Source organism: Symphalangus syndactylus, chromosome 13 (genome assembly GCF_028878055.3).
Source record: "Symphalangus syndactylus isolate Jambi chromosome 13, NHGRI_mSymSyn1-v2.1_pri, whole genome shotgun sequence".
NCBI classification, from domain to species: domain Eukaryota; kingdom Metazoa; phylum Chordata; class Mammalia; order Primates; family Hylobatidae; genus Symphalangus; species Symphalangus syndactylus.
In genome coordinates this window covers 102490562-102507368 of record NC_072435.2, presented here as the reverse complement: position 1 = coordinate 102507368, position 16807 = coordinate 102490562, and positions in this window count along the sequence as shown.

Sequence of the window (16807 nt, the reverse complement as noted above, 5' to 3'; positions counted from 1 at the left end):
AAAATATTACTGAAACTAGTTTATTTAGGGCTATGCTGAAAGTTTTGAGTTAATAGCATTATTTTAACTATTCTTGGGAAGACCGACTTTGTAGCCCCCTATAGGATAGCTTAAGTGAGGAGAAACTGGAAGAAGAGAGGCTGATTAGGCTATCATCAATTAGTTCGGACTGAGAACTCGTGGTGCAATTGTTGAGGGGCCTTTTCCGGTTGCTCAGGAATTGACACTCGGATCTCAGTTGAAACGTGTAGGAGCTAGTTCTCCCCCACAGGAGGCAAGCACCAACACCTGAGGCTAGACACCTAGATCCTCTACTGTTGAAGGTGAAGGTGCAGTGTTTGGGGTGCGAAGTTTTCCTCTCCCTTAGGCCAAGAGAGAGAAGGTCCCCAAAGAATCACTGGTAAGTGTTGGAGGGCCCACAATACAAGAAGAATAACGTCTTACTCCCACTCTTTCATCTGCTTAGGCAAGGGCTAACTGATCTGTCTCTGTGCCTACCTGAGCACTGGAAAGAGAATGAAGAGGGCAGACCTTTCCTCCTTGAGGCAAAGAATTGCTTGGAAAGTTAGTTGTGAGGTGGGGGAAAGGGGTACCTGAACCATCCAAATCTTTCCAAGCATCACCTCCTCAGGGAAGCCTTTTGTGTTCTCCCCGTGCAAACTAACTTCCCTTCTTACCTGTTCTTCCGGAACTATTTTTCCTTTAGAACATTTATTTATCTTATCCAGGAGTGCCAAGGGACAGAATACAGTCATGGGTTCTTAGTTTTTGCTTCTGGTTGGGCCAGTAAAGCCCCTTCCTCTTGCATCTTTTCTGCTTATCACTAGAGACAGAAACAAAAAACCATGGTTTCAGGCTGCTGAAAGCCTAAAGCAAAACAAAACAGAACAGCAACAACAACAAAATAAGGCAGGTTGGACAAGCTTATGTAATGTCTTTAAAAAAAAATTCCATCCATTTTATCTCTACCTGGTACAAATTAAGCATTTGTTAAATTTAATTGGAGAAATGAATGAGTGGAGAAATGAATGAATTAAAAAAGGGGGAACTCTTGGGTTTTGACCAACAATCATAATCATATTTAAAAGTACAAATGTATACATGACATAAGCATTAAAATACTGGATAGATATGCACAGAATGTTAACATTGATTTTATTTTAGTGGTAGGATTTCAATTTATTTTTTTCTTTGTAATTTAACAAATTTCTACAATGATGTTAATTTCTTTTCAAATCAGAAGCAAGAAAACACTACAGAATACACTATGCTAAGCGCATTGTTGTTAAGGAACCAGGTTATGTCTCTGCTACTTACCACCCATGTGACCTGGGGCAAGTCATTGCCTCACTGACTATCAGTTTCCTCATCTGTAAAGTGGGGATAATCAAAGAACTGGGTGGCTGTGAGGATTAAGTGGGAGAATTCACGTAGGGCTTGGTACCGAAAGACTCTGGTCTTTAAATGTCAACTATTATTTTTGCCTTTGGGGAAAACATTTCTTGCCCTTGGCACTGTGATACATTTCTACTGTAAATATGTATGTAAATTCATTTGGTCATAGTGAATACTATTTATTAATAAATGCTAAACCTCAGTTTCGCTTAGAATTTAAAATAATTCAATGCATCACCAACAGGTGGCAGCATATCACAGCTTCTTTACAACAGTTGAACCCACGGTGTCATTGTACAATTTTCCCTATTAGAACCTGTTTTTAAAGGGAAGAAGCTTTACAGTTTAAAAGGAAAAGACCTTAGAGTTAATTTAATTCAGCTCCTTCAGTGTACATATATGGAAACCTGGAGATGCAGTAAAAACAAAGAACACGTCCTGTTCTGCTAGGAAAGGGCAGGGTTGCGGAAAGAGGTGGGGAGAAAAATCCCTGAGTGTACTTCATGCCTGAATTTGCAGTATTTCTGCAATATCCACTTTAACTAATCAAGAAAACTTAGAATACATGGCAGAAAACATTTTCTAGTTCTCAAATGGAAATATCAACTTGGGGAGTAAAGAATATATCTCATTGTCATGCACAGTAGGTTGTTGATGACTCAAAATATGGAGATTCCCCCACCTCACCTCTTTTTTAAAGCTTTTTGCAGCTGACAGAGGCATTGCCCCTTGTCATAGCACTGGATCCTCATAATCAGTGGCAAGGGTTATCATTGCTATTGTGCCGACGAGGAAATGAAGAAGAAAATGCCCTCATAAACAGGGGACATGAATTCAAATCCTTATTTGAATTCTTTATTTATTTCTTCCTTCCTTCTTTCCTGCATTCATTGAAAACATGCATTTATTAACTTCCTGTTGTGTGCCAGTGCTCTGCTAGCTGTTGGAGATGCATGGCTCACTGGGAATACACCTCCAAAAGGTCACATTCTCTGTCCTTAAAGGGTTAGGGTGTCTGAACTGCATGATACCAAATTCCTGTCTCTTTCTACCACACACACACCTGCACAGTCCTCTGCATGCATAGTAGGTACCCAAAAAAATATCTGTTGTACTGGGCAGTCTGGGCACATCACCAAAGGCCCTTGAGACCACTGAATTGCAAAGATGGTATAATGTTTGACTGCAGTAGTCAAATATTATGATAGTCAAACATTACAGGCTCAGAACAACTTTTTAAATGTCTAAAATTTGTTTATATATGTATACTCTCTCCCACTCAGCACTTAGGGGCTGTAGGATGTCTGCATTTTCAATGAAGTTTTTGTGTTTTGAATAGTAGCCCCCAGATCTCTTTCAAAATACATGAGGAAAGCTAAATCCATGCAGCCCTAGTTGGACTGCTAGATGGCAGTAGCAGCACATGCTGTTTTTAGACTCTAGTCAGTCAATCTCATAGAGAGGAAGGGGCCTTCAGGAGCAGCTGGTCTATACCCTTTCATAGATGGGAAGGCTGAGGCCCCCAAAGGAAAGGGCACCAACTAAGGCGAGGTAACTAGTTAGCCAAACAACCTACAATTGGCTGAATTATATACAGGTTGCTGACTTTTATGATTTAATACTTGCATGAAAAGTTTCTTTATGGATACACTCAAAAACTATTTTAAACGTTTTTGTGTAAAATTGTTTTGGAAAACAAAAAAACAAAAAGAAAAAAGCAAACAAAAGAATGGAAAATGAGGTTAAAAGTAAATCTCTCTCCCACCCCACCTTAGGTCTCCTCCCTGGAGGAGGAACTTGCTACCAAGTTTTTGAATAACTATCCAGAGATACATTTAATTAAGTACACACACAGAAATGCATACGCATACACACACTTGGCTATGGTGCATTCGTAATATCTAAACTCTCTGTGTGTGTGTGTGTGTGTGTGTGTGTGTGTGTGTGTGTGTGTGTGTGATCAGATGGATATAATGCATATATGAAATACAAAATAATATGAACAAAAGCATGAAAGCTGTGGCCCCCAGGAAAATGTCTCCTTCACTTTCCCAGCCTCCACTAAAAAAAAAAAAAAAGAAGAAAAATTCCATAAAATAGTTTCGAAACTCTGGAGTGGCTTTATTTTTATTATTTTTTTTTTTACCATTTCTCTGTTGATTTAACAGATTAAAACTCTGCCAGTGGCACCCATAGTATCAATCTTGGTAAATCCTGCCTTCTGAAGCTCTCCCTGCCATAATTAAATTACTGTAAATACAATTAGAAGGTCCCTCTAGGTGGTCTGTGTGACACCAACCCCAAAGGAATTGTCTTGAGATATTTGAACCAAAAGTAAAGAGCAAAGTGGCGGAATCCCCTTAATCTTTGGGGCCAGTTCTTTGAGGATTTGTGGCCATGAAAAAACAGGCAGTCGGTTTTAGGCAGAGCAAGCGGCACTTTCAGGAGTTATTTTTCTCAACCATCACTGGCCTTTAGGGTCAGCGTGGGGGATCCGGTCTCCGCTGCCAGCTTCCTGCCCTCCTCCTCCGCACTGCCTAGTAATTTGCAAATTCTGCTTCCAATCTGGAATAGCACAGTCTAGGGTAGTTAGTACTTTGCATCCAACACTTTTGCATAGTGTTGGGAGCTGTTGCTATGTGGTCCACGTGTGTTACTCAACAAGCTTAAACTTTGCATAGCCCGTGCTAAACTAATTTGCGTCAATTTGTCTACATCATGCCAACAATCGTCCTGAGAGTCCTGAATAGAACATACAAGGCTACTGATAAAGGCCCTCAGCACAGATGCCGCCAGCCATTCTGCGGGGCCCCACTGTTGCTAGTTCTTCACCATGGTTTCTCCATATCCTAGTGACAATGTTAGTTTTTCCACTGTGGAGTTAAAACTTTTTTTTTTTTTGGTAACAAAAGGCAGTGCCTATACAACTGGCACTCCAACTGATTTTTTTTTTTTTTTTTTTTTTAGGAAAGACATGGCTGAATTCTAGTCCTGGTGTTTCCTAACAACTTTTTTTTTTTTTTTTTTTTTGCAAGTTTCAGAGAAAGCAACTGGAGTTAAATTTTTTAGAAAGTGTTTGTGCAACAGTGACAAGATGCTTGTCTAACAATCTGTCATTATGTTGGACTAAAACTTTAAGCCTAAAAACTCATTACTTTTTATGGAAAGATGTAGTGTTCTAAGTAAGAACATAATTAACATTTAGGACCAAAGATACCAGAAGCAATACGAGAAAACCAAAGTAGTTTGTGCTATATGAACTCTAGAAAATAATCTCCTATTTAGGAGAAATTTCTATTTATTTTCAAAGCCAGATCTGGAAATATATTGATCCAGCCAGTTTAGAGAAAGTACCAGAAAGCCTGGGGAGCTAATTTAATTGAATCGCTATAGGAAATTGTCCAGGCTGGAGTGCAGTGGCACAATCATGGCTCATTGCAGCCTTGAACTCCTGGGATTGAGCGATCCTCCCACCTCAGCCTCCTGAGTAGCTAGGACTACAGACACACCCCACGGTGTCTGGATAATTTCTTAATTTTTTGTTGACCTGGTTGTTCTCAAACTTCTGGCCTCAAGCAGTCCTCCCTCGGTCTCCCAAAGTGTTGGAATTACTGGTATGAGCCACCACACCCAGCCCATTTTTCTAAGGATCTAAAAACCATCCTGAGAAAACTGATAAATGTCCAAATGTTTACATGTAAGTGTTATGCCTATATGTCTAGGTAGGAGAAACTAATTAAAATGTATTCAATTCAATGGTTGGAGGAAGGGAGATGAAGCGAGGTTGGGTACATTGATGGGTACAAACATACAGTTAGATAGAAGGAATAAGTTATAATGTTTGCTAGTATAGTCGGGTGACTATAGTTAATAACAGCATGTAGTATTTTTCAAAGTAACTGGAAGAGGCTGGGCACAGTGGCTCATGCCTATAATCCCAACACTTTAGGAGGCCAAAGTGGGAGAATTGCTTGAGGCCAGGAGTTCAAGACCAGCCTGGGCAACACAGTGAGACCCCATCTACAAAAAATTTAAAAATTAGCCGGACAGGGTTGCGGGTCCCTGTAGTCCCAGCTAATCAGGAGACTGAGGCAGAAGGACTGCTTGAGCCCAGGAGCTTGAGGTTATAGTGAGCCACTGTATTTTAGCCTGTGTGATAGAAGAAGACCCTGTCTCAAAAAAAAAAGAAAAAAAAAGGACTTGAAATGTAGAACATGTAGAAATGATAAATACATATAGAAATGATATATGGAAATGATAAATACCCTGAGTTGATCATTACACACCCTATGCATGTCACAAACTTCTACATGTACCCCATTAATACGTATAAATATCACGCATTTAAAAAGAATTTATTCAACAAGTGATTATTGAGTTATTGACTGCCTACTATGTGCCAGGCACCCTTCCAGGCACTTAAGATATAGACGTGAACAAGCAGTCACAGTCTTTGCTTTTGTGGCACCTAGGAGAGACACGATACGTAAACAAACCAGTAAATACATAACAGGCAATGGGAATGCCAGGTCATGGGAGGTGCTAAGAAAAAAAACTAAGGGGAGAAAGTAGTCAAAGTGCTACTCTAGATACAGAGGTCACAGAAGATGTCACTGCTGAGATGTCATTGAGCAGAAACTCCAGGGAGAGTGGGCAGAAGCCTTGACCATGTCAGTGGTCCCAGCAGACAGAGGAGTGGCAGTAACAGTCCCAGAGGCAGGAATGGCCTTGTATGTCCATGGCCAGCACAACTGGAGAGCAGAGAGCTGGGGGGCCAGAAGGTAAGAGAGGCAGTCCTAAAGAGATGAGAGGAAACAGGAGTGGCTAATGCTGTACCAGCATGGTCTCTCCACTATTCTGTGTCATAGCAACTCTAGATATCAGCAAACTGGTTCTAGTCTGTCTCAGCTATCCTTGCAGAGAACCCTAGAGAAAGATGGGCAGGCTGATACTACATGGGAGGATGTGGAGATCATTGAAGCTAACAGGTATATGATAAGATGCTCAAAGTCCTTAGTAATTTAAAAATTGCAAATTAGAGCAATAAATATTTATAACTTTTCTATTGCTGATCTGGCACAAATTAGAAAACTAAATCATGACAGGTGTTTGCAGAAGTGTGGGGGCGGTAGTGCCCTCATGCACAGTTGGTGTGACGGTAGACAGGTGCAGCCATTCTAAAGAACAGTCTAGAATTACTTAGGCCAATTAGTATCTGAGATACCCTATGACCCAGCAGTCCTGTTCCTAGTATTCATGTATTCCATGGAAATTCTGTTGTGAAAATGAAAAGGACCATAGCCTTGGAATTTAAAAACAGGACTTTGTAAGAAGTGTACTGCAGGAAGAAAGAAAGGAGGTACTTACCAACCAGGGCTTGGGGATGCCACATCCTGTTGCTGTAATACATCAGCACCTTGTGAATTCTTTTTGACCATAAGTATAGTCTGTGACTCCCATCAGCAACTGCCAGTGCTGCTCTTATACAGACTGGAGGGCTGGGCCACTTGCCTTCCCACAGCAAGGCTGACTACCACCTTGCCTTCTCTGAGATCCATAGGGGTCAACACTGAGGCCAGTTCCCTCCATTCCTTTCTGGGAGACGTGAGGGGCCTTTTCACAAGTCAGGGACCATGAAGCCTCCACCTACAGGGGCCAAAGCTGAAAAGCAGATGTCCCCAAAACATGCAGGGCCAAGGCAAGGGTACAAATGGACGCCCACATCCCATATCTAAATATTTAAAATTGGCCGGGTGCGGTGGCGTATGCCTGTAATCCCAGCACTTTTGGAGGCCGAGGCGGGCGGATCACGAGGTCAGGAGATCAAGACCATCCTGGCTAACACGGTGAAACCCTGTCTCTACTAAAAATACAAAAAATTAGCCGGGCGTGGTGGCGGGCTCCTGCAGTCCCAGCTACTCGGGAGGCTGAGGCAGAATGGCATGAACCCAGGAGGTGGAGCTTGCAATGAGCCGAAATCATGCCACTGCACTCCAGCCTGGCCCATTAGGGAATCATGATAGGTTTAAAGCAACTCTTTAAGGCAGTAAAACCAGAGATGATAGAAACAGAACCACTTTGAGATAATTAAAAGTAAAACTGCCCAAAATACTAAAAGGTAGCACTTACTAGCCATGAGCCTTGAGTCTACTTAACCTCTCTGGGCCTCAGTGTCTGCAGCTGTAAGCAGGTGGGTTAGAGGAGATTAACAACCTCAAAGGCTCCTTCTAAGGACCTCTATTCTTCCATGTGTAAGACAGCTTCTGGGTTGTACCTGATTAGGGATTCTCAATTTGGGCTCCCCTGAGGGTTCTCCCTCCCACCCCACTGCCCACTCCCCACACCCCATTTAAATCAGAATCTCATTTTTTAAAGTTCCCCCAGAAGATTCTAATCGCAGCCAGGGCTGAGATCCGCCGGACCGAATGATGCTTTCCAAGATCCTTCTCCTGCCTCCACTGGAGTTCCTTCCTATGAAAGGCGGGATCATCCATCTCTTGGCTTCTCTTATTTCTAGGACTGGAGACTCCCTGAGACTCGGCGTTTCCATCAAGCAGGGCTTTGTCAGAAGAACTGTGGGCTCTGAGGGAGGCCCTGGTCATGGGGTCACCTGCATTTGTGCGAAGCAGCGGGGGTAGGAGATGGGGTTTGAGGCCTGGGAAGACAGGTGCTGTGAATGAGAACCAGGCCCTGCGACGGAGCTGCCAAGGCTGGACTTGGCACAGAGGAGGCCACTTCTCAACCAGCATGAATGGGCTGACGCCTTCTGGCAGCTCCTCCACCTCCACCAGGCACCTGTGACCTGTGGGCCGCGGCTTCTTGGCAGGTGAGAAGCATCGAGGAGAATGGGGCTTTTCTCAGACTGTTCCCTGGAACAACATCTCTTGACATCTGGGGAGATGAGCAGTGGAAAAGACAAGGCACTGCATGTTCTTCTGGGTCCATAAGCATCTCAGTGGTGGGGAGGCAGAAATGGAGCTCCTGTGGAGGTGCTACTTAGCAGCCTTCCATCCGGAGCTTAGCATATTCCAGACACCGTGAATGAGATTGGCTGATGCTTTGTATCAAATGTAAAGTGGTCTCTTTTTGCACGGCTGGCACTGGAGGCTGATGACCAGGATCCAGAGCTCTCCAGGAGCCTGGCAGGGCCAAGCATAGGGCCTGATTGCGGCTCTGTGGGGACAGCAGGGACAGTGCCACCTGCTTAGAAGAGGTGTCATTGTCAATCAGGACTAGGAGCCTGGGAGTGATGAAATTCCCCTGTCAGGGACAATCAAGCAGGCTCTGCCACCACCCACCCCTTCTGAGGCCCAGGTCTTAAGTGCAGACCACAGATTCCAAACCAGACTCTAGAGCATAAGGTGTTGGTTTGGGAGATGCCTTTTGGATACTAAAATATCAGAAAGTCCAGGATAATTCCATTCCAGGTTTACGTGAACAACAGGAGAGAACACTGTCATAAAGACAGTCCCTGAAAATCTGGGGTTAAAATCAAAGTACCATTTGCCATTTATTGATGTCTTCTCTGTGCTCATCGTTTTACAGACTTCATTTTCTGAGATCTTTAAAACAACCAGGTGATGGAAATGCTGTTACTCCTATTTGGCAGTTGAGAAGATGCTGAAGCTCTGGGAAGTGAAGCTGCTTACTCAAGTTGGTAGAGCCAGGATTCAAACTCTGCTCTGATACCCAAACCTAAGCATCTCCCACTAGGCTGTGCTTCCTGTAAATCCAGGAGGCAGCTGGGAGAAAGTGTGGCGTGCACATGGCAGAGGTTGTTATTAAAAGAAGACAATGGGGAAGACCCCAGATGCTCCGCCACTTGACCAACCGTGCAGACATTCCTGGTGTCTGAGACTTCATAAATGTCATTATCGAAGTTTTCAGGAATGTTTTGAAAAGTGAGCAATAAAAGAATTGGATTTAAGCTGGGCACGGTGGCTCACACCTGTAATCCCAGCACTTTGAGAGGCCGAGGCAGGCAAGTCACTTGAGGCCAAGAGTTTGAAACCAGCCTGGGCAACATGGTGAAATCCCATCTTTACTAAAAATACAAAAATTAGCCAGATATGGTGGTGGGCGCCTGTAATCCCAGCTACTCTGAAACTGAAGCAGGAGAATCACTTGAACCCAAGAGGCAGAGGTTACAGTGAGCCAAGATTGCACCACTGCCCTCCAGCCTGGGCGACACAGCAAGACTCCACCTCAAAACAAAACAAAAAGAACTGGATTGATTATTTCTGTCTTAATCAGGGTTCATGTGATTTTCTGTCACCCAGGCTGGAGTGCAGTGTTGCAATATCGACTCGCTGCAAGCTCCACCTCCCGGGCTCACGCCATTCTGCTGCCTCAGCCTCCCGAGTAGCTGGGACTACAGGTGCCCGCCACCACGCCCGGCTAATTTTTTGTATTTTTAGTAGAGACAGGGTTTCACCATGTTAGCCAGGATGGTCTCGATCTCCTGACCTCGTGATCCACCCACCTCGGCCTTCCAAAGTGCTAGGATTACAGGCGTGAGCCACCGTGCCCGGCCTCATGTGATTTTAAGAAGCAAAAACCAGCCAGGCATGGTGGCTTGCTCCTGTAATCCCAGTGCTTTGGGAGGCTGAGGCAGGATGATCATTCGAGGCCAGGAGTTCAAGACCAGCCTGGGCAACATAGCAAGACCCCATCTCTACAAAAAATTTAAAAATTTGCCAGGTATGGTGGTGTGCACCTGTAGTCCCAGCTACTCAGGAGGCTGAGCAGGAGGATCACTTGAGCCCAGGAGTACAAGGCTGCAGTGAGCCGTGATCACACCATTGCACTCCAGCCTGGCAACAGAGTGAGGCACTGTCTTGAAAAAAAAGAAAGAAAGGAAAAAAGAAGCAAAAACCTATTCTCCCTATTTAATCAAAAAAGGTCAATGTGTGGGAAGGATATGGGGGTGTCCCATGGCCTCCAAGGATGGGAAATGAAGTCAAACTCAAGAAGGGACCAGAACCAGCAACTGCCTGAGCCCCTCCCCCAGCCTGCATTTAGTAGATGGATGCCCAGGCTTTTATGGGGCAACTCTCCAATTCGCTGTCGACTAGGGGGTTTGTGAAATTTCCTATTGGGAGAGAATGGGATTCCCTGGTCTGGCAGTATGGAATCTTAACCGACAATAAGGAAAGTGATGTTTCTGAAACAGAGCTACAGAGTGGACAGCCCACAGCTTCTGGAGCCAGATCAGACTTAGGTTTGCAGGCAGACTCTGAGACCCCTAGCTAAGTTATCCTGGGAAAGCTTTGTTGCTCTGAGATTTAGTTTCCCTGATTGAAAAATGAGGATCATAAATCCTGCATTGGATGTGTCAAAGCAGCATAGAGCCTGGTACTCAGTAAGTGTCCAATGTAACTTCCCCCCCATCACTTCCTGAGATGGAGGTGACATCTGATAGAGAACCCCTCTGAGATTATCATCACCCAGGAGTTCTCAGTGTGTGACACTGAGAACAGGAGAAACGGGAGGATTCCAACTGTCTCTTCCAATGGTGACATGAACTACTCGTTAAAAAAAAAAAGTTCTGGCAAGTTTTATTAAAGAAAAATTTTGTATGGTTTACTTTTCACCAGTCTTCTCTGATGTGCTTCTAATGAACTCAGAATCACCGGGATCAATGATAGACAATGTACAGGCTCTAGTATTTTCTGCATGCTCTGCCTAATTGAACAGTCTTGCCATTTGTAGTGGCAATAATAGTGGACACCAGTTTTGGCCAACAGGGCCTAGTACACTCTATATTTTGGATTTCCTCAAAGCTGGGCAGTTGTTAGCGAGGATGATCAATTTCGCTTTGCCTTGTCTGATCATCTTCAGGGTCAGCTTGTAACCCAGCATGTACTTTCCACTTTTCATAAGGAGCTGGAGTCTACAGTTTCTCCATCTTCTTTATGGCCACCATATTCCTGCCCTTAGGTCTGGGATGGCCTCCAACACGGATCAGCTGCCAAGATTTCTGGGGAGTGAGGAAGGAAGCATTAACTACTCTTTGGGTATTAACACTTGACCGGAATAGAAATCTATACAATCTTGTCTTCATAAGAATCGTTGTCTTCCCCTGCTTGAAGTCCCAGAGACACTGGTTAGGCTTTGGGGAAAACTAAGAAGAAAATGCCCATCATAGAATTGTCATAGATAGAGCTATAGGAGGAAAAAAGGGAAGGGGTGGGTTTGTGTATTGCTTTAATTAGCAAAATCAGGAAGTAACACAAACCACAAATGTGACCTGCGTTTAAAAATAATTTTCTCAGTTGGGCACCGTGACTCACATCTGTAATCTTAGCACTTTGGGAGGCCAAGGTGGGAGGATTGCTTGAGACCAGGGGTTTGAGATCAGCCTGGGCAACATAGTGAGACCCCAGTCTCCACACACACAAAAAAAATTAATCAGGTATGGCGATGCATGTCTGTAGTCCTAGCTACTTCAGGAGGCTGAGGCAGGAGGATTGCTTGAGTCTAGGAGTTCAAGGCTGCAGTGAGCTATGATCATGCCACAGTACTCCAGCATGGGTGACAGTGAGACTCTGTCTCTAAAAAATAAAAAAATTATTATTTTCTGATGGCTTTTTTTTTTTTTTAGATGAAGTCTCACTCTCTTGCCCAGGCTGGAGTGCAGTGGCATAATCTCAGCTCACTGCAACCTCCGCCTTCTGGGTTCAAGTGATTCTCCTGCCTCAGCCTCCAGAGTAGCTGGGACTACAGGCACCCGCCACCACACCTGGCTAATTGTTTGTATTTTTAGTAGAGACAGGGTTTCACCATGTTAGCCAGGATGGTCTCGATCTCCTGACCTTGTGATCCGCCCACCTCGGCCTCCCAAAGTGCTGAGGTTACAGGTGTGAGCCATCACGCCCAGCTTTGATGACTTTCTTGTCTATCATTTTGTGATGCCCAAAGTGTCCCCAAGAATGGGGCTTATGTATTGCCATGCAGAGAGAGGAATCCAGACCTCCTAAAATCCTGGCTTAGTTTCCAGAGTCTGCACTGAGCCCATCTCTTGGGAGACAGACAATATTCTTTCAAAACGAATGAGACGGCATGCCAATTCTGCCCCCCTTCCCTGGCTCCCTCCATGAGTGGGTCAGCCTGGACTCTCCAAGCAGCTCCCTTTTCACTCTCAGTCCTTAGAAAGGACTTGATTCCAGGCAGGAAGTCAAACTCCACAGCTCTCTGCCCGTGCGTACTATAGTAGCCATCAAGAGCATTAGGGTCTGGCCCAAGAGCTGCCACCAAGGACTCTGGTTTCTGTTCCACCTGAGATTGGGTCTGGATACCTCAGTGACCAAAACTGGAGACCTCTGGAAAACAGATGAGGGAGGGAGAGGGGACAGGAATAAGACCCTGCACGCACCCGTGTAGTGCAGTGACAGAATCACGGCTCACTGCAGCTTTGACCTCCCAGGCTCAAACAAGCCTCCCACCTCAGCCTCCCAAAGGGTTGGGATTACAGGCTTGAGCCATGGTGCCCGGCCGGTTTTTTTCTTTTAGTAGTTCTTAACCTTTTCTGGGCCATAGATCACTCTAGGATCTTAAGAGGATTCCTAGGAAACATGCCCCAGGAAAAGTCACACGTGCACACAATCTGACAGGCAGCATCAGGATGATCCCTGTAATCCCAGCACTTTGGGAGTCTGAGGCAGGAGGATTGCTCGAGCCCAGGATTTTGAGACCAACCTGGACAACATAGTGAAATCCTGTCCCTACAAAAAAATACCAAAAAATAGTCAGATGTGGTGACACGCGCCTGTAGTCTCAGCTACTTGGGAGACTGAGGTGGAAGGTTGCAGTGAGCTGTGATCATGCCACTGCACTATAGCCTGGGCAAAAGAAAGAGAGAGAAAGAGACAGAGATGGAGAGAGAAAGAGACAGAGACGGAGAGAGAAAGGGGAAGGAAGGGAGGGAGGGAGGGAGGGGAAGAAGGGGAAGAAGGGGAAAGAAAGAAAGGGAAAGAAAAAGAGGAAGAAAGAGGACAAATTTAAAAATCGACATAGTTTAACTGAGCAAAGAAGGATTTGTGAATTGGGCAGCCCCTCAATGAGAGGGTCCAGCTAGTCGTATGGTATAAGAAGGTTTATGGACAGAGAAAGGAAAATGACCTACAGAAGGTGGAATGGAGGTACAGAAACAGCCCACGTGGTTACGACATGCATTCACCTGATTTAAACATGATTTGAACAGTTGGTCACCTGTGATTGGCAGAAACTCAGTGACTGGCACAAGAGGAGGTTACAGTCTGTTCACACATCCAGTTAGGTTACAGTTCACTAGGTAGGAAAAACCTTTAGGCCGAACTGAAAACATGTAAGGAGGCAGTTTTAGGCTAAACTTAATTTAACAGAACCATCACCAGAACCCATTCAACTGCCTTAAGGGAGACAAAAAAAAAAAGAATGGTACTACTGTTGGGTGTCCTGGAAAGTTCGGCGCTGCAATTACTCGCTTCAGAGCCACACGGTCTTTGCTCCCTGTCCCGCTCCGTCTGTGCTACATCCCTGTCTGGGCCACCTTAGCTGAGGCTGGGGTGGATGGGCACAGACATTACCAAGAAGGTTCTGAGAGTGGGTGTGAGGGGACAGGTCTCAGGGAGGCAGTTGTAGGCTGGGCAGGTAGGTACTCAACACGGTGTCTGCTGCAACTATGAGTAGGAGGAGCACTAGACAAAGAGTCCAGAAAGCCTGGGATTTGAGGAAGTTTCCCTCCCCGGAGGCCCTCTGAGCTGGGGTTTTCTCAGTAGATTCCCAGTCCTCTTTCTCAGGTCATTCCAGCTCGTTAAAGATTCAAATGAAGGTCCGGAAGTTCCAGAGCTCACGAATGCTCAGGCTGATTCCCACGTGCTCGTCCCCCAGACCCCCACCTCCAGGAGCTCATTGGCGTATGCCTTCCTTCCACGGCAGCTCCTTTTCCTCTTTGTGCCCCCTCACTGGGGCTGGAGGGCTGGGTTCTGATTCAGGTAGGGGAAGAGGCATGTTGAAACATTTGCATGCAAGACAGATGTACAACATTGTAGGGAGAGCAAACAATTCACCGAGTCTATCTCTGGCCCTCTGCTGGTGAGATTTGTGATCTTGGAGAAGCCTCAGTTTTCTCTTCTGTAAATTAGGGGCAGTAATTTTTTCTTAGCAAAACCTCCTGCCTGGCTGGGCACGGTGGCTTACTCCTGTAATCCCAGCACTTTGGGAGGCCGAGGCAGGTGGATCACCTGAGGTCAGGAGTTTGAGACCAGCCTGACCAACATGGTGAAACCCCGTCTGTACTAAAAATACAAAAAAATTAGCTGGGTGTGGTGGTGCATGCCTGTAATCCCAGCTACTCAGGAGGCTGAGGCTGGAGAATTGCTTGAACCAGGTAGCAGAGATTGCAGTGAGCCAAGATCGCGCCATTGTATGCCAGCCTGGGCAATAAGAACTAAACTACATCTAAAAAAAAAAAAAAAAAAAAGAATTCTCCCTCCTGTCACCCACCTTGCTAGTTTTTGCTCTATTCTAAAGCTCGTTCAAGTATCAGCTCCTCTAGGAAAGCATCCTTGTCATTCTTTTCTCACCTTCCAAAGCTAGGTTAGGTGCCATCTGTCCCTTTTTCCCCATAGCATCTCATGCTTATCTCTAATCTGAGCAGCCCCAATCAGGCCGGGTTGTGACAGCAGGATCGCTGGTGTGTTTCTGCCACATGACTGGAAGGAAATAGAACAAATAGAACAGGAGTTGAGAAATAACCTCATTGTTGTGCAGAGATTGTGGAGGTTGTTTCTGCAGCATGTCCTAGCCTGTCCTGACTGATGCATCCTTAGCATTTCTTGCATGGAAGTGAAGAGTCTCAATCTATCTCCTGACGTTGTTATGAGAATGAAATGATAGTGCCTCTAACTCTAGCACTGTTAGTAGTTCTTCATAAATTTTAAAGATGATATGACCAACACTGGGAGGAAACCAAATGTTGTCATTAATAGCGTGGATGCTGGAATCTGCTCTGCCATTAATCCGTCAGTGTAGGAATAAAAACAGAATCTAGCTAAAAGAGTTTGTGTGAAGATTAAATGAGGTAACATATGTGAAGTGCTGGTGCTTGGAATTCCTGGGTGTGTCTGTGTGGTTGGGGATGGTAGGTGGTGGTGGAAGCTGGGGCTGACAAGGTAAGCAGAGGCAGGTATACCCTTGGATTACAGAGATGGAGGCAGATCCAGGTTTAGGAGGCCTGATGCTTCTGTAGTTCTTGGTTCTCTAAGAAAAGAATACAAAACTATGAATGCCAAGTTAGACATGAAAGTGAATGCTTACATACAAATTTTATGAAGCTGTCTAGTACCACAAACATCACGAGATTCAGAAAAACACCTAAAATGTTTTATTAACGATTTGAAATCCTCTATTATAATCATTTTCCTACTATATTTGGCTGCATAATCTTTAATCACCTTGCTATGGTCTAAATGTTGGTGTCCTTGCAACATTTTTATGTTGGAACCTAATTTCCAATGTAATAGCATTAAGAGATGGGGTTTTGGGGAAGTGATTCAATCATGATGCCCCACCCACATGAATGGGACTCATGTCCTTATAAAAGTGGCTCGAGGGAGATCATTTGTCCCTGCCACCATGTAAGGACTCAGCAGGAGGGTGCCATCTTTGACTCAGAGAGCAAGCCCTCACCAGACACTGAGTTGGCTGGCACCTTAATCTTGAACTTCCCAGCCTCCAAAACTGTGTGCAATACATTTCTATTGTTTATAAAATACCCAGCCCAAGGTATTCTGTTATAGTAACCTGAATGAACCAAGACACATCTTTGTATAAACAAGGATTTTGTTACATTTTCCATAGAGAAAATAGAAAGATAATCAACCTGTCTCTCCTAGTGTGGTTGATCATAATTTGTTTTTATATGGAGGTCGGGTGCAGTGGCTCATGCCTGTAATCCCAGCACTTTGGGAGGCCAAGGCGGGTGGATCACCTGAGGTCAGGAGTTTGAGACGAGCCTCGCCATCATGGTGAAACCCCGTCTCTACTAAAAATACAAAAATTAGCCAGGTGAGGTGGTGTATGCCTGTAATCTCAGCTACTTGGGAGGCTGAGGCAGGAGAATCGCTTGAACCTGGGAGGCAGAGGCTGCAGTGAGCCAAGATGACACCACTGCACTCCAGCCTGAGCAACAGAGACTCTGTCTCAAATAATAATAATAATAATAATGAAAACATAATTTGTTTTTATATGGAGAGTTTGGAATTCTTTGTTTCAACTCTGTAACAAATGTCACATATAAGGGATATAAGTTTTTTTTAAGATTGTTGTCAAATTTAAGGAAATATCAAATTCCTATCGTGAATGAACTGTAAGTTTTCAGGGCAGCTAAAGTTTTCTCGCACAGTGAATGCTTAATGCACAGTGACTCATT